Raw genomic sequence first — 26,492 nt, forward strand, 5'->3', positions numbered from 1 at the left:
TTTTGCCTTAAGTGCTCGTTTTTCTTTGTCATGCCGTTTCTCCTTCGTCCGGACTCCGAATCATGCGATTCTTGAGTCCATCTTGATTAGTTTTTCATTGTCCTTCTAGCAGTGTGCTCGGTGGCACCCGAATCTACAGTTTTCAGAAATGACTATTTTTGCCCATGGGAGCTTATTTGTCATATTTTCGATCTTTTGCTTCCGCATCAGTTCTTGTTGAGTTCCACGACCTCATGGAAGGTCACTTTGACTTCTTAGAGTCTTGTTTTCTAATTTCGCTTCCGCATTCGGATCCGTTATCGGATCATCCTTACGGTTCATCACAGGAAACGCTGGCCTAAAAACCAGAGTCGTCACATACATCATGAATATCAAGTCAAAAATCGAATGGAGTGAATAGTACACTCGGGGCAAATTAATTAATCAATTAATTAAATATTCTCTAGATTCTTAAACAACTCCGATTACTCCCAATTTAATATATATTGATGAGCATGCTAGGGCCTAATATAATATGCTAACACTTATTGATTTCAAGCTAGTTAAGGCCATGTGAATTAATCTTTCACTTAAGATAAATATTAAATAAAAGCTTTAATACTTGTTCAAATGTTCCCATTTTTATACACGACAATGAGCATATCATGGAGTAATATAATATCATACTATATGTTTAACCCAAGTCATGAGCAACCGGGAAAAACAAATCCCGTACAAGAAAAATAAATTATAGAATCTCTAGATTTTATATTTAAGCATGTAATCATGTTGTATAAGAATCAATATCATGCTATATAACAAGAATTAAACCTAGAACATCCCCTACCTCGATTTGAGATGAAAACCTCAAAGGCCCACCAAAAAAAATGTGCTCCGAATTTGACGATACTGAGAGGTTTTGTCGGGGACAACACCGTGAACAAGAATCTGCAAGAAGCCCCATGAAAATCTCAACTTGACTCCAAACCCGAACTCGAAAAATCATCGAAAATAGATTCTAATAAGGGCATAAGATGCGCGGCATCAAGACAAGCATTAAACGTTAAGGCCGAAGAGATTTCACTTAGGAAATCAAGTGGAGGAGAAGGTCAAAGGGTGGCAGCCAAGAAGCTTCCATGGCTGCCGGCCAAGAGGTGGAGAAGAAGAGTGAAAATCTAATTTTTCACTTTAGGGCATCCTATATATAATAAGTCTCAAAAACTGCCCCGAAAGGGCCCCGCCGGGTCTGGAAAAGTGGATTTTGAGCAGACGCACTCAAATGGCAAAACTTTATAAATAAAAAAGATTCAAAATGAGAAAATATGAACAACGGAAGAAACGGTGTCGAAAACTGAGTTCCGAGCAAAAAGTTATGCCCCGAACAAGTTTGGCGGCAACCGGAGCCAAAAATCCCTAAAACTGGGGAAAACGACCAGAAGGAAATTGTAAGAGTCCATGACTCGACGAAATGTGAAAATGAATCCGGTACGAGGATCTAGGCTCCAGACGAGTCATTTTGTAATAACTTTCGTTAATTGCACAATGACCCCTACAAAAAGGGTTAACTGCTAAATTGCCCTATAATGAAAATATCTTCCAAAAGATATTTATGAAAAACACCCCAAGAAATGAAAAAGATTTTAAAGAATTGTGCACCCATGCCTCTGTGGGCACCGGGAGCAACTAGAGTACTTTCTTGCAAAAGTAAAGATACGTATTTCGAGGAAACCACTCAAGATGAAGACACGTGAAGTCAAAAACCAACTTTGAGCATGAGAAGTGAGGTCGTGCCAAAAACTGACAAATGGAGATAAGACAGAATAACGAAAAGGACGAAATAGAGCATAGTGTCGAAAAACGAAAAATGTGAAAATGACTCGGTCCTCAAAAGAAGTTGTCAATCCACGGAAAAGAGTCTCAGGAACCAATTCCGAGCACTCGAGATGACACTAAGTGACACAAAACAGAGCTCAGAAAAGAAAATTAAGCGAAAAAAATTCATTCGTAAAATTTTAGGAAAAAGGAAAGGAAGGCAAATGACCGGGTCGTTACAATTGTCAACTTGATACAAGCTGACATTCTTCCTTCCAACTAGATTTCTACCATTTTTGGAAGACAAGGATCGATGCATTGAATTCTCACTCATGCTCTCATAAAGACGCCATACATCGTCCTCATGATTATCCGACAAACTTTCAAAGAAAAATTGTACCAATTGTCATTTAGGAATATCGTGATGTGGACACTTCCTAAGCAAGTCATTGAGGCGCTCCCATGCCTCATAAAATAATTCCCCATCCTTTTGAGAAAACTCTCGAATTGAGGTTCTCATTGCATTGGTCTTTGAAACTGGGTAGTACTTTTTCAAGAACTCTTGTTGCATTTCTGCCCAAGAAGTTATTGAAAAAGGCCTAAGATTGTTGAACCAATATTTTACTTTATCTTCCAGGGTAAAAGGAAAGAGTTTTAATTGCAAAACCTCTTCCAGCATGTCCATCTATTTCACAGTGGAACACACTTCAAGAAAATCATCCAAATACTTGTAAGGTTCTTCACTTGGAAGTCCATGGTAATTGGGAAGTATTTGAATAGTTTGCGGTTTAATCTCATAATGATGTGCTCTAAATGGGGGTAACTGAATGCATATAGGTGCATTATATTCATTTGGCACATAATGATCTCGCAAAGCAAGAGGAGGATTCACAACCGGTAGCACTACACGAGCACCTTGATTGCCTTGAATAATGGGAGGTCGAGTTGGAGCAAAAATTGGCCGAGGCATTCCCAATGGAATATGGCCTTGTTATTGTGGAATGAAGGGCCTTGACATGCCTAATGGTACTTGAATGTGGTCATGATGGTAATGTGACTAAGGTCCTCCACGTGGTCCTCATTAATGTTCTTCATTGATGAAATGGAGTGATGAGAGCTACCCCTTCCCCTAGGATTACGAACAATGGACTTTAGATTCAAATTAAGTGGGGCAAGAGTTGGATTTAACGACCAATGACCATGTATGCACTATCACAACATACAACAAGTCAACAACAAGTATATAGCAAGCAATTCTCCTCCACAACAAATCAATCAACAAACCTCCACATACATTGATCCCATACTCCCATGCTTACAACAATATGCAACAAAAATAAAATTGCCTCCATTCGGGCTCACGATTTATCCAAGAAAATAAAAACTTGCCTCCACGCGGGCCGACGATTTAATTAGAGAAAGAGTTTAGAAAAGCTCACAAAGGGTCCTTAAGCAACTTCAATTTATTTTTCAATTTCTTTCTTTGCCCTACTTTACTTCGCAATTTTTTTATTTTTAACTTTTTATGCTTTTGCTTAGCTTTGCTTGGTTTGCTTATTTTGAATTTCCCTTTGCTTCACTTTCTTGCCTCAATTCACCTAGCCAATCAAGAACAAACACAATAAGTAACCAAAATAAAATAAAAATAAAGACAAGATCAAAAGACTACTAATTCCTAATTAATTTCCAAAATACGACGTTGCCAAAATCCCCGGCAACGGCGCTAAAACTTGGTGTTTCAAGCACTAGTTACAAAATGATGATGTGTGTAGTGTGGCCAACTTTAAATTTGTAGATTCCCACTACCATTATTAACTATTAAAGTAGCTAGAGTGAGTTGGGATCGTCCCAAGGGAAAATGGAGTGTATTTAAGCTTAGAAATCAATTTGGATTAGTAAGTCGAATGATCAAAAGGTGGTTTGATTGATTAATTAAACTAAGCTTCAATTAAATAATGTAAGAAAATAATAATCTAGAAATGTTGGGAAAGATATAGGAAAGAGGTCTTGGGGTTTAGAGTTCACCACTAAGCTTCACTTTACCAGACTCTTGCAATTATAAATTAATGGAGAAATTTAAGTTGTAAAATATATGTGTACGTCATTAATTGAAAACAAAGCATGATGGATGGCAAATAAGCATAGATTGTCTATCCAATTTAATGAATAGCATAACCTATCAAATGAGACCAATAACCATTCAATTAAACCATAATTAGTGCACACATATTTATCTAGAGAAATGTACTTCTTGCATTTATAAGTATGTAACATCAAACAATAAGAATGGATTGGCTACCTACTTAAGAAATTAAAGCAATTACACTACAACTAAGTTAGAGACATGAGAATTAAACTAAATAAACTAGAGATGTGGCACAATTCATCAAGAAATATGTATGAACCATCAAATAAACCACAAAAGTGTTCAATTAAGCACCATGCCTTGACCATCACTAGATTAACATCATCAACACACATAGACATGCATCAATTTCATTAAATCTAGATATAAAAACATGAACATTAATTCTAGCATACATAGACAGATGAATAGAACTAAATGATCCATTGAAAGCATTAATCCATACAAATTAAATAAAAATTACAAGATCTATATTTATTCATGGTCAAAACATCCATTATAACTAAAATCCCTAAAAATACACAAAAGCTAGGTTTAGGGAGCAAGCCTAGGGGCTATCTCTAGCCCCAAGAGAAGGATTTAGCCACTCATTATAGTGGTCATGGAACCCTCAAGGGCTAGCTTGGAGGTTGGTATCATCATCTTCATCCTTACTTTCTTCCCAAAACCCTAGTTCTAGAGAGAGGAATATTTTTTTTTTTCTATATTTGGTAATATCTCTACGATGATATGATACAATATGGTTCAATGAATCAATTACATACTCCTTTGAAAAAGAACCAAGTCAGAAATATAGCCTATAATTAGAGGAAATTCGCAGCTACACATGTTAGGTAGAAATCGGCGCGCTCGGGAATTAGACAGCTCACTGCCAGCAATGTTTTCGATAGATCAAAGATTCTCGATTGATCCAACACTTAGCTTCGATTGATCGAAGCTGACGTGGCATCAAAAATATCTTCAGGCCTTATCCAATTGGCTGAGTTGGCACCGCCTTCATCTCGATCGATTGTGGACCTCTTCGATTGATTGGGATTCCCTTAGATCGATTGAAGCTCCTCTAGAGCAATTTTCTTGGCATATTTTGAACTTTGCTCCTTAGCTACAAAATTGATCTAAATGGCTCTTGTTAGCCTATTTAAACTTTATTGACTTGAAATAGGTAAAAACATAAATAAGTATCTAAGACATGAAAGTAAGATAGATGAATTAACTAAAATACCTTAGCCTAGGTGTTAAAATGCGTCACATTTGAGCACTTATCACACCCCCAAACTTAGATATTATTAGTCCCTAGCAATGAACTACAAGGAAAATAAAGAAATAAACAACTATATAATTATGAACTAGAAAGTAATAAAAAGATAACGCCACTTTCGTATGGAACACGATTACATTTAGCTTATGCAACAAGCCTTTTAAATCCCTAGGTTACCCCTAGTAGACGAATAAAGTCTCGTGAGGATTTCCAGAAATGATACCCACAAACATTGAGCTCTTTCTCACAAGAGAAAATCCAATATACAAAACATGTATTGGGAGAAAACTAACTCAAATATGCAATTTTTCAACCATTTCCAAGCAATCTCCCAAAATTTCAACATCAAGCAACCAAGTATGGTCCTCCACACATCAAGACAATGATCATGCAAATCAAAACAACTCTAGAATTCTTTTTAAGTGAACCGACATCAAATATGTTGCTATCTAAGCCAACTAGAGAAATAATCACATCCTTACCCTCAAACTAGCATACAAATCTAGTACCAATCATCAAGACAAAGAGTAAATCTTTTATTAAACCTTTATTGATTTATGTGCACTTATTCTTTTCACTCGAATTTTTTTTTTTTTTTTTCTCTCACTATCCCTAAGTATCAAAGATGGAAGCATAGTGCAATGTGTTGATCTATTAAGCTTTCTAGCGATCCATGAGGTCGAGCTTTAGGTCAATGACTCCCAAACCGGACGACTTTAGGGCATTAGGTGTTTAAACACCCCTAACGACTTACAAGCTCAAATCAACTATGTTACAAATCAAAACAACCTCCATCTAATCATTTCCCACTTCTCACCTTTTTGGGAGAAGTCTTCACTTTTTTATTTTTTTATTTTTTTTTTATTTTTTATTTTTTATTTTTTTAAGTTATAAACCTAGAGTTTGGACCATCTACCTTTTGGCGCGAGAAATTCAGTGCTTGATGAGGCTAGAATCCCGGTTAATTAATGAAAAAGGTTTGTTATCCACTTTTATCAGAATGAAAACTTTCAATGCACTACTAGTTTAATTGGAATATAACCAAATCAATAGTCAATAAAGCATGTACCCCACAAATGAATGCTAGTGTGTGCTTATGCTAGTGTAAAATCCTAGAATGAATCTCAAAATAATTACAAGATCAAGATGATGCGAACCACAAATGCAAGTGAGATATCAATCTTTCGAAATGTACTTCTAAACGGCATCTACAAGGCATACAAGGAGTATTGAACTCTCAAGTCAAGCAATTTTTAAATTCTAAGTATCATGGTCCTCAAAAGATCAAAATCATAGCCCAAAACTCTTAAATCAAATCATATCACATGCATAGAAAGTAAGTGCAACATGTAAAATATGCTAACACACCCCCAAACTTAATCTGTGCATTGTCTTCAATGTGCAAATAAGCAACAGATAATGAAAATAATATACCAAATTGGTGAAGCAAAAGGGACCCCGGCAATGGAAGCCTAGTATTGGAAGGCGCACCCCCAAACGTAAATTCTGAAAACCTTTCTGAAAATGGTCATACTAACAACTATCAAAGCACATGCATCAATGATATAAATAGGAGGTGAAATGGAGAACTGAGCAAAAATCATGGCATATAGCAATATAAAGTGCAGAATATCCAAGAGTAATAACAAAATTACAAAAATCCATATATAACAAATAAAATCCAAAACCATATATCAAAGATCAATGTATAATCAAATGCAGTGCAAGAAATAATATCCAAAACATCCAAAATATCCAAAAAAATATCCAAAACCAGTGCAAATGTCAATATGGTGCAAAAATATCGCAGGCATAGCAGGGCATATATCAATGATAATAAATGAGTAGGAGAGAAAGAATGGTAAAATAAGGTGGTGGATATGGAGTCATCATGTCAGCAATGTGCTGCAGCATGTCGGACATCTGGGTACTGTGGCGAGTGAGAGAAGTGGTAAGGTCTGTCTTCAAAGCTCCATGCTCACGTCTCACCTCAGCTACCTCAGATCGCAACTAATCAAATCGGCTGACTAAATCATCATATCTCCCTACCAAATCGTTATGTCGTCTCACCAGGTCATCATACCGCCTCATGACATCCTCGTGTCGTCCGGTCATATCAGCCCTAAAGGAAATGAAGTCTATGTGCAGCTGAGCTACCTCAGATCTGTAACTAGAATTAGTGCTGGTATGGTGGGAGCGAGTGTTAGTTGGTGCTATCTGCTCAGTATGAGGGGCATATGAAGGGTCTACCTGCTGAGATACAGTAGGTACATCCGACTGTGAAGTGGACCCTGAAGTAGTGGTAATGCGACGCCTCTATCTGGGGGGAGATCTATCTGCTACATCATCTGTAGTGTCAACTGCTACTGCTCTGTTTCTCTCAAGCTGTCTCTTGACATCTCTGTTCTTTCTGTTCTTCTGGCAGGAGTTGTAAGTCTTGTTGTAAATTATAAGCTCACATCTCTCTCTGCATCAATCTCAGGGATCTCATTCTGGTCAAACTGGTAACCCTGATCTAAAAGCAGCTGTGTAATCAAATGGCCAAAAGGTAAAGGCCAAGTCACAGCTCTGGAATTCTACGTATGATGCAGATTTTTCCAGAACTTGTGGATAAGCTCTCAAATCAGTGCAGGAATAGAAATCCAATAACCCTGGCTTAAATAGTAAAGAGCCTAAAAAATCCCCTCCCGCCTCTGAGTACCATGCCCTGATGGAAAAGTATTGAGATGCAATAGCGAATCAAATAACCAATACTGGGGGTCAATCTCAACCTGGTCTGCAAAGCTGTGGCCCTTAAATGCAGCATGTGGAGCTAATGTAGCTACCATAGTCGTCTCAGGGGGAAAAGGTGGAGCAGTAGGATATAGAGGATCTTGAAAATCATCAGCCAATGGGGATGAGTGGGGGCATTGGCTAGCAGCAGCTATGGCCGGGAGAGAAATATCGATCTCTTGACCGTCAATGGTGGTATATAAAAGAAGTCTGTCATCCGGATCCATCCGGAGGTGTTGGTAGGACAGGGCAACCAACCAGGGATAAATTACTGTGTCTGCCAGTGTCATAATAGCATCAATTCCCCTCTGCACAAGCTCATCATAGGGCCACTTAGTCTGGTCCAACACAGAGAAAAGGTCACGGTTAAATTGCCACTCAGTCTCTCGCGCCTAGCTTACAGGAGAAAGACGCATTAAGAACCTCTCGAATAATAGCATCCATAGAAGATGTCTTAAAATGGACTGATGCAAAAGATAAAGACGATGAAGAAGATTGCTGTGGCACTATGTGTACTCTTTTCCTAGCAAGAGTCTTTCGTCTGCGCTGTATTTGCAAAATTAAGAAGAATGAATTAATGCACAAGTATAGGATAAGGTAAGCAACTGGTAGAAAACACAAAGCATGCCTGAGTCAGATAAGAACAAAGAATAGACAAGAAGGATCATGCTAGTGCAAGAAATGATTAGTGATAAGTGCTTAAATGTTGCACATTTCAGCACCTAAGCTAAGGTATTTCAGTCTTTGCATCTATCTTAATTTTATATTTTAGTCCTAATTTATGTTTATGTGTATTTCAGGGCAATAAAGTTAAAATGAGCTAAGAACGGTCCAATTAAGCCTTTTTGGAGTTAAGCAAAGATTTTCAGACAATGGCACAAAGCGGTCAATTTCGGGCCTTTGATGATGTTCCCAAAGATGGAGAAGCAAACCAAATAGCCCGGGGCAAAAATGGAGCTGAATAAGGCTTAAAGGAATTTGTCAACTCTGGGGGGATCGATCTCCAGGGTGGGGGATCGATCCCCCAGGACTTAGCAACATTACAGTTTTTATTTAATTTTTGGGCTCATTTTGGGAACTGTTGGGCTTTAATGAGATTGTTACTTAAGGCCCAGTGAGCCATTAGATTAGGGTTAGTTTTAGTTTTTATTTAGGTAAAGATTATTAGAGAAAAAAAAAAAAGAGTTTAATTTAAGTTTAATTAATTTAATTGCAATTCAATTATTAGGTAAGTAGACCATCCATACTTATGTTTGAATTCCATACTTTTTGTCACAATTGCATTATCTTCTAGATTAATGTGTGTTAAATTTGTAACTTGGATTGATAAATCATGCTTTGAATGGGTGAATTGCACTACACTTAGTTTAATTGTCATTAGGTAGTTGATTCATGCTTGAAATTGATGGTTTACACTTTTCATTGCACTTGTTAGCCACATATAGAATACATAGTATTATTTCCCCAATTAGTTGAAAGTGAGTGGGTTAGGGAATGTGCTTAGTGGTGAATCCTACACCCTAAGTCTCTTTCCAATCTCTTAAACTCTATTTCTTTATTGCAATCATTTAGTTTAAAATTAGTTTTAATCACAAACAAAACCCTTTTGGCAATCACATAAGCACTAAAGTAGAATTCAATTCTCGAAAACCTATAATTGTTTAGATCTCTTGGGACGATCCCTGCTCACTTCATACTCCATAGTATAAGTGTTTAGTGGTTTTATAAATTTTAAAATATGGTGCCCACGTTATGACCTTCTACTTAGTTATGCATGTTTTCATCTTTTACAACGGGCTTGATATCATATCTCTTTACATCTTATTCTATATTGTTTTGGAATGTATGCTTTACTTATTCCATTTGATATTTGATGTGAGTTGCTAGTGTGGCTTTTCTAGTAGGTTTTTGCATCCAAGTTTGGGGAAGACCTCTTTCGTCATGGATCATTACCGGACGTCATTAACTTTTGCCATCACGGTATACTCTTTCCATTTCTTTCATTGTTCTCATTGCACATTGAGGACAATGTGCAGTTTAAGTTTGGGGGTAAAGTAGCCTTGTTACATTCTACTTTAAGTTGAGTTTTAAATGCATGATTGAGATTTGAGATATATTTGGCAATGATTTTGAACTTTTGAAGCATAGTGCCTTTAAAAAACAAGTTGTTAGAGTCTAATACTTCTTGTATGCTCTAGGATGCCATTTACCCCTAAATGGCATCCTAGAGCATACAAGAAGTATTAGACTCTAACAACTTGTTTTTTAAAGGCACTATGCTTCAAAAGTTCAAAATCATTGCCAAATATATCTCAAATCTCAATCATGCATTTAAAACTCAACTTAAAGTAGAATGTAACAAGGCTACTTTACCCCCAAACTTAAACTGCACATTGTCCTCAATGTGCAATGAGAACAATGAAAGAAATGGAAAGAGTATACCGTGATGGCAAAAGTTAATGACGTCCGGTAATGATCCATGACGAAAGAGGTCTTCCTCAAACTTGGATGCAAAAACCTACTAGAAAAGCCACACTAGCAACTCACATCAAATATCAAATGGAATAAGTAAAGCATACATTCCAAAACAATATAGAATAAGATGTAAAGAGATATGATATCAAGTCCTTTGTAAAAGATGAAAACATGCATAACTAAGCAGAAGGGCATAACGGGGACACATATTTTTGAAATTTTGGTGATATGTTTTTTTTTTTTTTTTTTTTTAATTTCAAGAATGGGATTGATTTCTCAGTTTTTTTTTTATTTTTTTATTTTTTTTATTTTTACAAAGGAAAAGAACATGTATATACAACCAACAAAATAAAATAAGAAAAATGGGCTAAGTTTAACGTCTCTAGCAAGACGGAATGTTACTGAAATTTTATTTTATTTTTATCAAAAATAAATAAAGAAATAAATAACTAAAAACACTACTACAAATTCTACTTAGCCTTTTTTTTTTTTTTTTTAACATCAATGCTACTCTTTTTTTTTATCTATTTTTTTTTTTTTAATAAATCAATTCAAAAATATATATATATATATATATATATATATATATACTTTTTAATTATTAAAATTTTTATGTTATGTTTTTATTTTTTTTTTTTTTTGTTTTTTTTTATTATTTTATTTTCTCTTTTCTTTTTTTTTTTTCTTTTTTTTTTTTATTTTTTTAATTTTTTTTTTATTTATGTATCAATTGGAACGGCGAAGCCAAAAGCTCGCCGGAGAAGATGAACAGCCGCAACCGCTGTTGGAAGAACCAACCGCCGGAAATCGTGGCCGGAGAAGAACCAGCCTTGTTCGCCGGCAAAACCAAGCCGAGATCGCCAGAGAGAAACGAACCCGCGACGCCGGAAAAATGAACCCAGTTGCGACGCCGGAAAAATGGCTCAAACACCAAATTTTTTTTTTTTTTTTTTTTTTTAACACGAGGTCGCCGGAGAAAGCCTAATCAAAAGCCGCCGGCGAGACGCAACCGACATTCGCCGGAGAACAGCGACCCAGCAGCGATCGGAGAAGAACCCAGCCGCTACGCCGTTGGACGAACCAGCAGCAATCGCCAGAGAGACGACGCCGATGCAGCCGTAAACCAGCCGCGATCGCTGGAAGAAAAGGGACGCCGATGAAGCCGAGATCGCTGGAATATGATGCCGATGCAGCCGCGACCTCGCTGGAGAATAACGAGCCGCGAACCCACCAGCCGGAATTACCGGCTAACGAACCCAGAAAACGGCAAACGGCGTCGGAAAGACGAACCCAGATGCGACGCAGGAAAGCAACGAACAACCGCGTCATCGGATGACGAAACAGATCGCCGGAAAGATGAACCCAGCTGCGAATCCGCTGCTGGGTCTCGCCGGCATATGAAATAGCCGTGACCCAGATCTGACGGCGGAAAAATAAAGGCCGAAACAGCCTTGATCGCTGGAGAACACCAGCCTAAATCGCTGGAAAAACTCAGCCTCGATGCCAGAGAAGAACTATGAACAGCCAAGAGAAGAGAAGAGCGAACCATGAGGGTTGGACAATGAAATTGGGTTTAGAGATTTTTGGGGGAAGAAGCAAGATTTCAAGCAACAGAAGAGAGGAATGTATTGGTGGTTTCAAGGAATAAGGTGCGATCGATCTGCTTTGATGGGGGATCGATAATTTTAGGCAAAAAATGTCCGCTTCACTGTTTAATGAGAAGGGAGAAACATAAGTAAAATGGAATCGATCCCTTTGGACGGGGGATCGATCCACTTGGCCTATTTTTTTGTTGCTCTCTGCCAAGAAAATGGGATCGATCTCCTACCCATTTTGGGGATCAATCTTTCTTTTTTCCTTTTTTTTTTTTCAATTTTTCAAATTTTTTTTTTAAAATAATAATAATAATAATAATAAATAAATAAATAAATAAAATAAACAAAAAAAATAAAACAAAACAAAACTAAAAAGAATATATACACTAAAATAAAAAGTAGATAAAAAATAAAACAAAAATAATAATAAATAAAATTGAAATAAAATCACTTATCAACCTATACTAATTAATACTTTTTAAATTTTTTTTTTTTATTTTATATTTTTGAATAAATCGAAATTAACATGAAATATATACAAAAATAATAAAAATAATAATAATAAAATAGAAATAAAATCAAACACCAACCTACATTACTCATTTACAATTTTTTTTTTAATTTTTTTTAAATTTAAAAATGCATAAATGTACAAAAGGAAAAATAGAAATAAAATAATAATAAAATGAAAATTAAAATGCAACGAAGGAGAAACTCGATACAACTAGTGTTTAACGTCGCTAGAAAGACGTGAGATGTTCTCAATCTTCAAAATAAATGGGATCTACCAAAAGGGCAGATTCCACATTTCTTTGAAAATTTTGTCCATCAATGTATGGTTTAAGCCTTTGACCATTAACTTTGAAGGTCCCTTCATCTTATAGATTTTTAAGTTCAACAGCCCCATGAGGTGAAACGGAGATAATTTGATAAGGGCCTTCCCATTTGGTTCGAAGCTTTCCAGGGAAAAATTTGAGCCTAGAGTTGAATAACCAAGCCTTTTGACCGGCTTCAAAGGACTTTTTCACAATATGTTTATCATGAAATGCTTTTGTCTTTGCCTTGTAAAATTTTGAACTATCATAGGCATCATTTCTCAATTCCTCTAGCTCATTGAGTTGGAGTAAACGGTCCTTTCCAGCCTTATCAAGATCAAAGTTGAGCCTTTTTATTGCCCAAAGTGCTTTGTGTTCTAGCTCAACCGGAAGATGACAAGGCTTCCCATAAACAAGTCTATATGGAGACATGCCTATTGGAGTCTTGTAAGCTATCCGGTAAGCCCACAAAGCATCGTTCAATTTTCTTGACCAATCTTTTCGGGTTGGATTGACAGTTTTCTCAAGAATATACTTGATTTCCCTATTTGACACCTCGACTTGCCCACTTGTTTGGGGATGGTAGGGAGTGGCCACTTTATGTGTGACGGAGTATTTCAAGAAAAGTTGCTTCAAGAATTGATTACAGAAATGTTTTCCTCCATCACTTATCATAGCCCTTGGCATACCAAAACGAGCAAAGATATTTGATTTAACAAACGCAATTACCACGGAGTGGTCATTCGTTTTGGTAGCACAAGCCTCAACCCACTTTGAAACATAATCAACGGCAACGAGGATATATTGAAAGCCATGAGACATTGGGAATGGTCCCATAAAGTCTATGCCCCATACATCGAAGATTTTAACTACAAAGATTGAAGTTAAGGGCATCATGTCTCTCTTTGACATTGATCCCAACTTTTGACACCGAACACACACCTTACAAAAGTTATAGGCATCTCGGTGGATAGTGGGCCAGAAGAGCCCACTTTGAAGAACCTTCAAAGCGGTCTTTTTTCCACTAAAATGCCCACCACAAGCAAGTGTGTGACAAAACGCAAGGACGCTCGGAACTTCACTTTCCGGCACACATCTCCTGATGATTTGATCCGGGCAATAACGAAACAGAATGGGATCTTCCCAATATTATTTCCGGATGTTAGCAAAGAATCGGTCCTTTTCTTGTTTTGACCAATTAATGGGAAGTTTGCTGGTTGCAAGATAGTTAACAATGTCGGCGAACCAAGGCAACGTCCCATTTGAGATTTGAAAGAGTTGTTCATCCGGAAATGATTCATGAATTTCAAGATTTGGAGAAGATTCAACCATTAATCTAGACAGATGATCGGCAACGACATTGTCGGAGCCCTTTTTATCCTTGATTTCAAAGTCAAATTCTTGAAGAAGTAGAATCCATCTTATCAAGCGAGGTTTGGTTTCCTTTTTCATTAAAAGATGCCTAAGAGCGGCATGATCGGAAAACACAATTACCTTGGATCCTAAGAGATATGACCGAAATTTATCAAGGGCATATACTACGGCAAGTAACTCTTTCTCGGTGGTAGAATAGTTCAATTGGGCACCTGAGAAAGTCTTACTCGCATAGTATATAGCATATGGTAGTTTACCTATCCTTTGCCCCAAAACAACACCCATTGCGAAGTCGGAAGCATCATACATAATCTCAAACGGTAAGGACCAATTTGGAGGTTGCATGATAGGAGCGGATGATAGAAGAGTGCGAAGTTGATGAAAAGCATTTAGGCATGCTTCATCAAAGACAAATGGAGTCTCCTTGGCAAGAAGGTTACACAAGGGTCTAGCAATTTTGCTAAAGTCTTTGATGAATCGGCGATAAAAACCGGCATGTCCTAGAAAGGAGCGGATTTCTCTCACCGTAGTAGGTGGAGACAATTCAGAAATTAGCTCAACTTTCGCTCTATCTACTTCTATCCCTCTTTTAGAGATGACATGTCCAAGCACGATTCCTTCTTGAACCATGAAATGGCTCTTTTCCCAACTTAACACAAGATTAGTCTCACGACATCTTTGAAGCACTTTTTTGAGATTTTGGAGACACGAATCAAATGAGGACCCAAAAACCGAGAAGTCATCCATGAAGACTTCTAAATACTTCTCCACCATGTCCGAAAAAATTGACATCATACACCTTTGGAAAGTGGCAGGAGCATTACACAATCCGAAAGGCATCCGTCGATAAGCAAATGTACCGAAAGGACATGTGAATGTGGTCTTTTCTTGATCCAATGGATCTAAGGCCACTTGATTGTACCCCGAGTAACCATCTAGGAAGCAATAGTATCGTTGCCCAGCCAATCTTTCCAAGATTTGGTCAATGAAAGGCAATGGAAAATGGTCCTTCCTAGTGGCAGAATTTAGTTTTCGGTAATCTATACAAACACGCCATGAAGTGGCGGTGCGTTTCGAAATAAGATCACCCTTAGCATTTTCAACAACTGTGATTCCCGACTTTTTAGGAACCACTTGAGTTGGACTAACCCACTTGGAATCAGAGATAGGATAAATGATTCCCGCATCTAGAAGTTTCACAACCTCCTTCATGACAACTTCCTTCATATTTGGGTTCAATCTCCTTTTAGCATCCCTAAATGGCTTTTCATCCTCTTCCATGTGTATGCGATGCATACAAATAGAAGGGTCAATGCCTTTTAAGTCAGCCACACTCCATCCAATGGCTTCTTTGTTAGCTTTAAGCACTTCCAAAAGATCATTCTCTTGGTCATTTTCAAGATTGGAAGCAATGATGACCGGAAGAGTCCCTTTTGGGCCTAAGAAGGCGTATTTCAAATTTGATGGAAGAAGCTTAAGCTCAAGAATAGGAGGAGAGATGAGAGATGGAACTGGTGGAGTACTAGAGAGTGAAGAAAGAGGTTCTTTCTTGCTTTTCCAAGGTGGGTAATCCAAAGTGGCCACAGAGTCCATCAAAGCATTCACCTCACTTATGGATCCTTCTGTGTCAAAACCACAACTTTCAAACATTTCACAAAGGCACGCCTCAAGAGGGTCCTTAGATAGAATAGAGGGAAGAGTCTCCTCTATGGTTTCATCCAAGACATCCACTAGGAAACACTCGTCTTCATCTGTGGGATGTTGACTCGCATTGAATACATTAAGCTTAACCATCATGTTGCCAAATGAGATATCCATAATGCCAGATCTACAATTAATGGTGGCATTGGCAGTGGCAAGGAATGGCCTTCCTAGGATGACTGGAATGTGATTGGTGAGATTAGGGATTGGCTCAGTATCTAGTACCACAAAATCAACCGGGAAATAAAATTTATCAACCTTAATTAGAATATCCTCAACAATCCCCCTTGGTTTCTTAATTGATCTATCGGCTAGTTGGATTACTACCGATGTTGGCTTCAAGTCCCCTAATCCTAATTGCAAGTAAACAGAGTATGGAATGAGATTGATACTTGCACCTAAATCAAGGAGAGCTCTACGAACCTCTTGGTTTCCAATAGCACAAGAAATAGTCGGAGCACCCGGATCCTTGAACTTAGGAGGAGTGTTAGAAAGAATGATGGAACTCACTTGTTCTGTTAAAAGCACTTTCTTAAGGTCCCTTCCCTTGCTCTTCCTCTTTTGTGTGCACAAGCCCTTCAAGAACTTTGCATATGGTGGAATTTGCCTAATTGCATCTAGAAGAGGAAGATTGATTTTCACTTGTTTAAACACTTCCATCATATCATGAATTTTTCCTTCTTGTCTCCCAAATGATGAAGTCTCTCTCAAAGCTTGAGGAAATGGAGCTTTTGGCACATAAGGCTTCTCTAATTTGGGAGATGATGATGAAGATGATGGAATGTCCTTTTTGGAACCACTAGCATCTAAGGAAATTGGAATAGAATTTGGAATGGGATGGATGCAACCACTTGGTTGTGCCAATTCATTATCCTCCTTAGGTACCTCTACCTTATTATCCACTTTCCTACCACTCCTTAAGGTAGTAATTGCTTGAACTTGCTCATTTCTAGAAAATTCTGATGAAAGACTTGCTTGCGCCATAAATTGCCCTTTAGGATTGGTCTCAGTTTGACTAGGCAACTTACCTTTCTCTCTCACATTTAAAGAATTAGCTAATTGCCCAATTTGAGCTTCAAGCTTTGCAATTGATTGAGAGTGAGAATGAAACAGTTGATTATCTTTTTGAAGATTACCTAAAGCTTGCAAGACTTTGTCCTCAAATGCGGAACTCTTAGGAGGCGCTTGATTTGGATTAGAGTAAGATTGAGAATTTGATGCTTGAGGATGAGAGTAGGACTGATGATTTGATGCTTATGGATGAGAATATTGATTCACATTTTGAGGATAAAATGAAGGACGGTAACCTTGAGAATTTTGATTTTGATTTTAGAGATGTGGGGGAACATACTTTGCTTGGTAACCTTGAGTTTGAGGAGGGTTTGCACCGTCTCCTTGATTTCTCCATGCAAAGTTTGGATGATTTTTCCACCCCGGATTGTAAGTATTGGAATAAGGGTTGTTCCCTTGATGAATGGAAGCAGCATTTGCTTGTTCTTGAGACTCACTTGGTATAATTTGTCCAAGAGGGCAATTTGAAGTATGGTGAGTGTAACTAGAACAAGTCATGCACATTTCATTGGAATGGTGATGATATGATTGAGTTGCCGGACCTTGATTCAAAAGGAATGTATCAAACCTTTGAGTAAGATTTTTGACCTCAGCGGCAATTTCCATGGAAGAGTCTATTTGATTTATAGCTTTCTTTCCTCCCATATGTGCTAGGTGACTACCCCTAGAAGATGAAGATCTATGCATTGAGTTTTCACTCATTTTTTCGAAAAGTTGCCAAATTTCATCTTCATTTCTTTCAATGTAGCTTCCGCCACATGAAGCATCAACAATGCCCTTATTGGCATCGGATAAACTTGAAAAGAAATATTGAACTAATTGCCATTTAGGAATGTCATGCTGTGGACACTTCCGTAGCAAGTCATTCAAACGTTCCCATGCTTCATGAAGGGGTTCTCCTTCTTGTTGTTTAAATTCACGAATGGAAGTTCTCATGGCATCAGTTCGACTTGCGGGGTAATACTTTTTTAAGAACTCTTGTTGCAATTGTGCCCAAGAGGTGATTGTATTCGGCCGCAAGTTATTGAACCAATATTTAGCTTTATCCCGAAGAGTGAAAGGGAAAAGCTTCATTTTTAGGACTTCTTCCGGAACATCCGTGATTTTCACGGTGGAGCAGATTTCCAAAAACTCATCTAAATGTTTATAAGGTTCTTCATTGCTCAACCCATAGAAAAGGGGGCACATGTTAATGGTGGAAGCCTTAATCTCATAATGATGAGCACGGAAATTTGGCAATTGAATGCAAGTGGGTGCATTATATTGATTTGGAGTGTAACGATCCCTAAGGACCATTGGAGGATTGAGAGGATTGAGAGGAGGATATGGCATTTGACCTTGTTGATGATATGCCATTTGACCTTGTTGAGGGTATGCCATTTGAACATATTGTTGTTGTTGCTCACCAATTGGGGGAACAACATTTGGCCTTGGCATCCCTAGATTAGGTTGTTGCACCGCATGATTAACTGGTTGTGGCATTCCCAAGGGTGGATGCACACCTTGAGGATCCACAATATGAACTTGTGCTGGGTGGTGCACACCATTATGATCCACATGACCAAGATCTACAATGGGATCTTCAATTGGATCTTCCATTAAAGGTGATGGAAGATCAAAATTTGAAAGATTAAAATGATTATCCCTAGTACTACTTCTTAAACGCCGAAGAAAAATTTCGAGATTTTGATTTACAGGAGCAAGAGGACGATTAAGTGATCTACGACCATGCATGCACTAGAACAAGTCAACACACCAACATTTCAAAATTTCAACCTCTACATACGATGTTCCCAAACTCCTCAATAATATCAATGCACTTAAAACAAATAAATGCCTCCACACGGGCCGATGCCTTCTACAAGAAGGTATGCTTGGACTTAAAAATAAAACAATTTAATTTAAGCCTCCACTTGGGCTGTCCAAAGCATGCAAATTGGTATACAATTAAAGTACTAAAATTAAAGAGAACTTACAGATGGTCCTTAAGCAACTTCAAATTTTTTTTTAATTGCTTCTAAGTCCAGCGTTTGCTCCACTTTGCTTCAAGTACCTAATTGACAAATCAAATAAAAAAAAATTAAAAATTAAAAAAAAAAAAAAGGAAAAAAGAAAGATCGATCCCCAAAATGGGTAGGAGATCGATCCCATTTTCTTGGCAGAGAGCAACAAAAAAATAGGCCAAGTGGATCGATCCCCCGTCCAAAGGGATCGATCCCATTTTACTTATGTTTCTCCCTTCTCATTAAACAGTGAAGCGGACATTTTTTGCCTAAAATTATCGATCCCCCATCAAAGCAGATCGATCGTTTGCTTTTGTGGTACACATCATCTTGTTGGTTGAAAATGCTTTGAGAGTTGATTCTAGAATTCTACATTTGCACTTGCGCACACTAGCATTCAATTTGTGGGGTACATGCTTAGTTGATTATTGTTTTGGTTTGTTCCAATTGAGCTAGTATGCTTTAAAAGCTTTCATTCTTGATAAAATGACCTTGCAAAGGAAAGAAAAGAAATAAATTAAAAAAAAAAAAAAAAAAACTGCATTCTTTCAACATGTCAACTGATTAAAAAGGAAGACAAGGGAAGAATGTAAGATGTATGATTAGTTTGAGTTCGTAGCCTAGCCATTCCGAGTCATTACGCCCTTAGGAGTGTCTTTACACTTAACGCCCTAAAACCATCTGGTTTGGGAGTCGTTGGCTCAACGCTTGTTACATGGGGTGATTAGAGAGCTTAAGGAACTTGGACATTGCACATGGTCATACATAAAAATAAAAAATGAAATCAATAAAAAAAAAAAAAAAAAAAAGAATGTTTGATTAAATAACAAGGTTCATTCAATGTCTTGATGTCTAGTACTATATCTACATGCTAGTTTGAGGGTAAGGCTATGCCATTACTTTAATTTGCTAGGATAGCAACACATTTTGATGTCGGTTCACTTAAAAGGATGATATAATTGATTCAATTTGCATGATTAATTGATTGATGTGTGGAGGACCGTTTTTGCTTACATGATGTTGAAACGTTGATAATAGCTTAGAAATGGCAGAAATTTGCATACTTGAGGTAGTCTACTTTCAACACTTGTTTAATATGTGTCGTTACTTCTCAAGTAAGAAAGAGCTGTTGATGTTTGTGGGTACCATTTCTGTAAACCCTCACGAGACTTCACTCGTCCACTAGGGGTAACCTAGGGGTTTAAAAGGCTTGTTGCATATGCTAAATGCAACCGTGATCCCTACGAAAGTGGTGTTATCTTTATTTGCTTTATTAGTTCATAATCGTATATATGTTTGTTTCATTTCCATGCTGTAGTTTATTGCTAGGGACTAGTAATATCTAAGTTTGGGGGCGTGATAAGTGCTTAAATGTTGCACATTTCAGCACCTAAGCTAAGGTATTTCAGTCTTTGCATCTATCTTAATTTTATATTTTAGTCCTAATTTATGTTTATGTGTATTTCAGGGTAATAAAGTTAAAATGAGCTAAGAACGGTCCAATTAAGCCTTTTTGGAGTTAAGCAAAGATTTTCAGACAATGGCACAAAGCGGTCAATTTCAGGCCTTTGATGATGTTCCCAAAGATGGAGAAGCAAACCAAATAGCCTGGGGCAAAAATGGAGCTGAATAAGGCTTAAAGGAATTTGTCAACTCTGGGGGGATCGATCCCCCAGGACTTAGCAACATTACAGTTTTTATTTAATTTTTTGGCTCATTTTGGGAACTGTTGGGCTTTAATGAGATTGTTACTTAAGGCCCAGTGAGCCATTAGATTAGGGTTAGTTTTAGTTTTTATTTAGGTAAAGATTATTAGAGAAAAAAAAAAAAAGAGTTTTAATTTATTTATTTTTCTGTATCGTAGTATCGTTTTTTCTCTCTGGAAAAACACGCGAAGAAAGGGAAAAAGGAAGAACAGGCTAGGGTTTGGAAGAAAAGTTCAGAGAAGATGAAGCAAATGATGGGGATTATCCTGTCTTCGACTCCATCAACCATGAGTGGCTGATTCTTCTACTTAGGGTTGGGATAAACCCTAAGCATGTAACCTATTCTCTCTCTCTTTTCATACTTTTTGGGGATTAATTTATGTAATTAGTGTATAGTCTTGAATATTATGAATTAAATTCTTCCAATTGATTATCTGTATTAATCTCATATTGTCTTATGTGTGGTTGATTGATAAATAAATTTTACACATGAATTCTTTGTTAATTGATTCTTGTGATGGCTATGCATGGTATTGCTTAGTTGTAATTGTGTTTCAAATTGATGAAAAATGCTTCCATTTGATGGATGGTACTACATGTTTAGGTTAAATTGTTGTCTAATTAGTTTTAAATTCATGTTTAATTAGTTTAATTTAAGTTTAATTAATTTAATTGCAATTCAATTATTTGGTAAGTAGACCATCCATACTTATGTTTGAATTCCATACTTTTTGTCACAATTGCATTATCTTCTAGATTAATGTGTGTTAAATTTGTAACTTAGATTGATAAATCATGCTTTGAATGGGTGAATTGCACTACACTTAGTTTAATTGTCATTAGGTAGTTGATTCATGCTTGAAATTGATGGTTTACACTTTTCATTGCACTTGTTAGCCACATATATAATACATAGTATTATTTCCCCAATTAGTTGAAAGTGAGTGGGTTAGGGAATGTGCTTAGTGGTGAATCCTACACCCTAAGTCTCTTTCCAATCTCTTAAACTCTATTTCTTTATTGCAATCATTTAGTTTAAAATTAGTTTTAATCACAAACAAAACCCTTTTGGCAATCACATAAGCACTAAAGTAGAATTCAATTCTGGAAAACCTATAATTGTTTAGATCTCTTGGGACGATCCCTGCTCACCTCATACTCCATAGTATAAGTGTTTAGTGGTTTTATAAATTTTAAAATATGGTGCCCACTTGACATTATTTCTAAACCTAAAGTGTTGTGCATTATTTTGTGCACACGCTCGGTCGCACCAATTAGGAAAGCTTCAAGATCATCATTCTATATGCCTCACCTAAACAGAGCAAATTAGATATACAATGATGGCATAGAGGGCAAAAAATTCACACATGGAACAGTTTGAGCAAAAATATGATCAATAGGGCAAGCACAGGCTATGATATGCATAAATGATGCAATTTGCATTCACAAACCTAAACTCAAGTAGATGCTGCCACGACATGACAAATAGACTTTAGGATAACATCATATTAATTCCTAAGCAAGAATGTCTACAAGTGTAACAGCTGTGAAGATCAAATAGAGTAAGCAAGATCACATGGAGCATATAGTCATGGCAAATGTCAACCTAAGAGTCATGTAATAAAGACTAAGTGAAATGCATAGTTGCAAAACACTACAATCCAAGGCATTTTATGATAATCAAGTTCTAGAAAGAATCTTGGACATAGTATGCAACTAGATGGCATATATCAGAAAGAGGCACATATATATATTAACAAAAACTCCAGGTAAAGAAATATCCTGTACTGCAATGCAACAAAATCAATATCCTATATCACTCATGGCTCATAACCCCCTCTATAGCTTAAATGTAGCATAGAATGGTCAAATACTGATAATATAAGAAGCTTCCCATAGTGGAATCAAAATCTGGACCGAAAAGAACTTCGAGCATCAAAAAATAAATCACAAGTATATAAGATCACCAAATGGCATGCAATAGATAAATATCAAGATCAAGCAAGCACAGTCCTAAACTTGGTTCAAATTATATTTTAGAATTCAAGTTAAGCTTAAGAATTGATACTAAGGCCAAAGAACAGACACATCATTCAAATCATGCAGTTGAAACTCTAAGAATCCATAACACACCCCCAAACTTAGTTAGACATCAATTCCAAGAAAACAGGCTCAAAGGATGCACAGAAAATCTCAAAATGTGTCAATGTGATATAAGTGCGTGCGAAATGGTGTATATACAAGCAACAGGTTGCAATTATTCCAAAGGGCACACAATTATTCAAAAGAGATCACATTTAACAAGTTTCAAAACCATTAAGCAACAATTGAATTAATTGACTTCAAACAGGTAGGGTGGAATGGCAATTCAACTCAATTTGCAAGAGAAGAGCAAAAATCATGATAAGGAAGGTCAAAGGACATCAACTTGTGCCCTAACATAGCAAGAATCAAGAAGTACATCATGAACACGTTCAAAGGCACTTAGCATATGTAAATGAATGTAAAGGAATCGAATAGAACAAACTTCAACTCAAACAAGGGCATTTTGGTTAACTTTGGGATTACTCTACACTTTTGGGGCAAAATTAGGAGATTCAGTTGCATTGTAGAAAAACTTCATGACAAGAATCATGCAATGAATGAACAAAAAAAGAAGGAATCATGCAACTCTATTTCTCATTTTGCAAACAAAGTTCAAAAATTTCCTTTTTAATCATTTGAAACCCAACAAGTGTGATCGCAAAGTATTTCAATATTGAAGTTCATTTTACCAAAATGATGCACTTGGATCATTTGAAACCCAACAAGTAATTCCAAGTTCTCTCTTTCTCTATCTCTATCTGTATGTATGTGTATATATATATATATATATATATATATATATATATCATTGAATCGTTCACACATTAATTGCCAAGGGGTGTGTGTCTTTGTATATATCTATATATATTTATCTACACACATATATAATGAAGTGAAAACTGTGTGTGTCTTTGTCTCTATATATATATAGAAGTGAAAACTTTGCATTGGGATCTATAATAAATGAATCGGTACACACACTAATGCCAGAATTACCGAAAAATCCATGAAAACCACCGTTTTTGAATAATTGAAGCAACAAAACCTGGTTCAGACCTGATTCTCTGACGCTGTTCGTAGCGGAATAAGCACTGTAATTGGGACACCAGACCGGGTTAGATCAAGGAATGATAGGGGAGAAGATGAAGTTAGTTTGTACCAGTTATCTTCTTCGACCTCTTACAATCTTAATCGTTCATGCTGAGACACTCCCATACCTCTCTAACGCTGCATCTTCTTCTGAGTCGACTCAATTGACTTTGATTTTCTCATTATACCATGTTTCCCATTTTAAGACCTTGTTTATTCAGACCCATTAAAGCCTTTTGTTGAAATTTGTGGCAAAAAATTGCCAACTCATCAAGTGTGATTTCATCACCCATGACATCATCAGCTTGCCCTGTGATCAACAAGCTTTGCCAACCAATGTGTGGTCACCAAGTTTAGCAATGTTGTGTGATGATTTTTTGGCTATAAATAGCATATGCTCCCATAGTGTGTGATCATCCCAAATCAATTGAGTGAGTTTGTAATATCAGTTAGTGAGTGAGAGAGTTTGGGTATAATTGGGTTTTGGGTGTGAGACACTTTGCCTTGTATCTCTTTATTTTCATAGTGAAATATTGTTTTGTCTTCTCCCCATGGACGTAGGTATAGCCGAACCATGTAAATCCTTGTCTCATTTGTGTGTGTGCCATTTTTTTTTTCTTGTCATTTATTTTTCTCTTGTTCTCATAAACTCCTATTCGACCATTTTTTCATAACAAACTGGTATCAAAGCTCAGGTTCATGTATTATGTACATATATTGTTCACATATACTATTCGGTACTATTCACAAATATGGTACTATTCACCGAGATATTTTTTGGGGAGTTTTTTGAGATGTCGACCAGATATAAAATTGAGAAATTCGATGGCAATATTAGCTTCAATATTTAGCGCATTATGATGTAGGCCTTGCTGACTCAACAAGGTCTAAAGAAGGTGTTGTTCGAGAAGGACAAGTTGCCAACAACTATGTCTGATGAAGATAAGGATGAGGTCGATGAAAAGGCGCGCAGTGTGTTTCTCCTAAATCTAGCCAATGAGGTGCTGTATGAAGTTATTGTGGCTAAAATTGGACAGTCTGTATATGACGAAATCTCTCACCAACAGACTTTACCTGAAATAGAGACTCTACATCCTTCGTATGAAGGAAGGTATACCTCTTAAAGAGCATATTGATAATTTTAATTCTATTATTATGGATTTGAAAAATACTGATATTAAAATTGATGACGAGGATCAAGCCCTTATTTTATTGTGTTTTTTGCCTCCTTCCTATGAGCATTTTGTTACTACTTTGCTCTATGTAAAAGACACTATTAGTATGGAAGATATTAAATCCTCATTGAACTCTCAGGAGTTGAGGAAATAGGTGTCTAGGAATATTGGAGATGAACAGGCCGAGGGTCTATTTGTAAGAGGTAAAAGTGAGACAAAGAGTTTTAGAAGTAAGGGCAAATCTAAATCTTATAAAAATGTGGAATGTTACTTCTGTCATGAGATAAGGCACATCATCAAGTACTGTCCTAAACTAAAGGCAAAGAATGGGAATGGCAAAGAGAAAGTTCAGGAAGCAGCTTCTATGGCAACTGTTACAACGAGTGATACGAAAAGTGACGAATATGTTCTCATGACAACCTTATGTTCAAGTATGTCATTTAATGACAGTTGGATTCTTGATTCTGGTTGTTCCATTCATGTGTGTTCCAGTAGGGATTCTTTCACTTCCTATAAAGAGGTAAAAGGTAGTTCGATTTTAATAGCGGACAGGAAAGCTTTCAAAATTTTGGGAATTGGTACAGTCAAGATCAAGACGCACAATGGGTTGGTGAGAACATTGTCAGATGTGCAACATGTACCGGATCTGAAGATGAATCTTATTTCAGTAGGTGTGCTAGACTCTAAAGGTTACAAGGTAGCAACAGAGGGTGGATCAGTGATGGTCATGATGGATTCTTTTGTGGTGCTATAGGGCACTAAGGTGAAAATTTTATATCTTTTCCAAGGGAATACAGTAATAGGTAGAGCTTCTACATGGTCTTCTACAGTTAGCAAAAATCTATATTCGAGTCTAGGCAAAAGAAGAGTTAGAAAGAGGAGTTACGATCCTAGTTCTCAAAAGGGTTGTGAGAGGACTACACAACATGGTGGGAGCATGAAATCCATTTTCAGATGGCAATCGAAATTGCAGCAGTCCTTACAGGGAGGCAGACCTATGAGGACAGGTGTGATATTGACTTGCAATAATCTTGGTGACCATGAGATTGTCCATTCGAATGCAATTAAGATGTGTGGGAGGCAAGTATTTGGTCATAATAGAGATACGAGGAAAAGTCAAGGACGTCCTATTCTCTACAAGGGTGGTAATATGACTTTCATTACCAGCCGGTGGTTTGTGGGTGGTTAGAAAAGGTTGCCAAAGGAGATGTCAAACTTAGAGTTTCTGAGGTTACTTTGGGTAAGTGTTTAGAGTTTGACAAAAATACTAGAGGTATGCTTGTAGTTGTGCAAGGCATGCATGGGTTGAAGAATGAGAGCCCGAGAGTTAAGTTTGAGGATGACTCAAACTTAACTAAAATTCTAATTAATTTGTTTTGTGAAGAAGACAGGTTGTTTGGCAGAGATACAATATGTGGCTCATTGAATTTTTGCTA

General features: G+C 37.0%; 2 non-coding genes across 2 annotated transcripts; both read left to right on the forward strand.

The window, feature by feature from the left end:
* Nucleotides 1–2,207: 2,207 nt before the first annotated feature.
* Nucleotides 2,208–2,314, forward strand: LOC132315181 (small nucleolar RNA R71). The gene has a single exon (XR_009483595.1). It is a non-coding gene; the product is annotated as a small nucleolar RNA R71 (small nucleolar RNA).
* A 15,516-nt stretch (nt 2,315–17,830) lies between these two features.
* On the forward strand, nt 17,831–17,937 carry LOC132315395 (small nucleolar RNA R71). The gene has a single exon (XR_009483637.1). It is a non-coding gene; the product is annotated as a small nucleolar RNA R71 (small nucleolar RNA).
* The last annotated feature ends 8,555 nt before the right edge of the window (nt 17,938–26,492 follow it).

The sequence above is a fragment of the Cornus florida genome, unplaced genomic scaffold (assembly GCF_030987335.1).
Source record: "Cornus florida cultivar Cherokee Brave unplaced genomic scaffold, ASM3098733v1 CherokeeBrave_3.0.0_Hap2_Chr06, whole genome shotgun sequence".
Lineage (NCBI taxonomy): Eukaryota > Viridiplantae > Streptophyta > Magnoliopsida > Cornales > Cornaceae > Cornus > Cornus florida.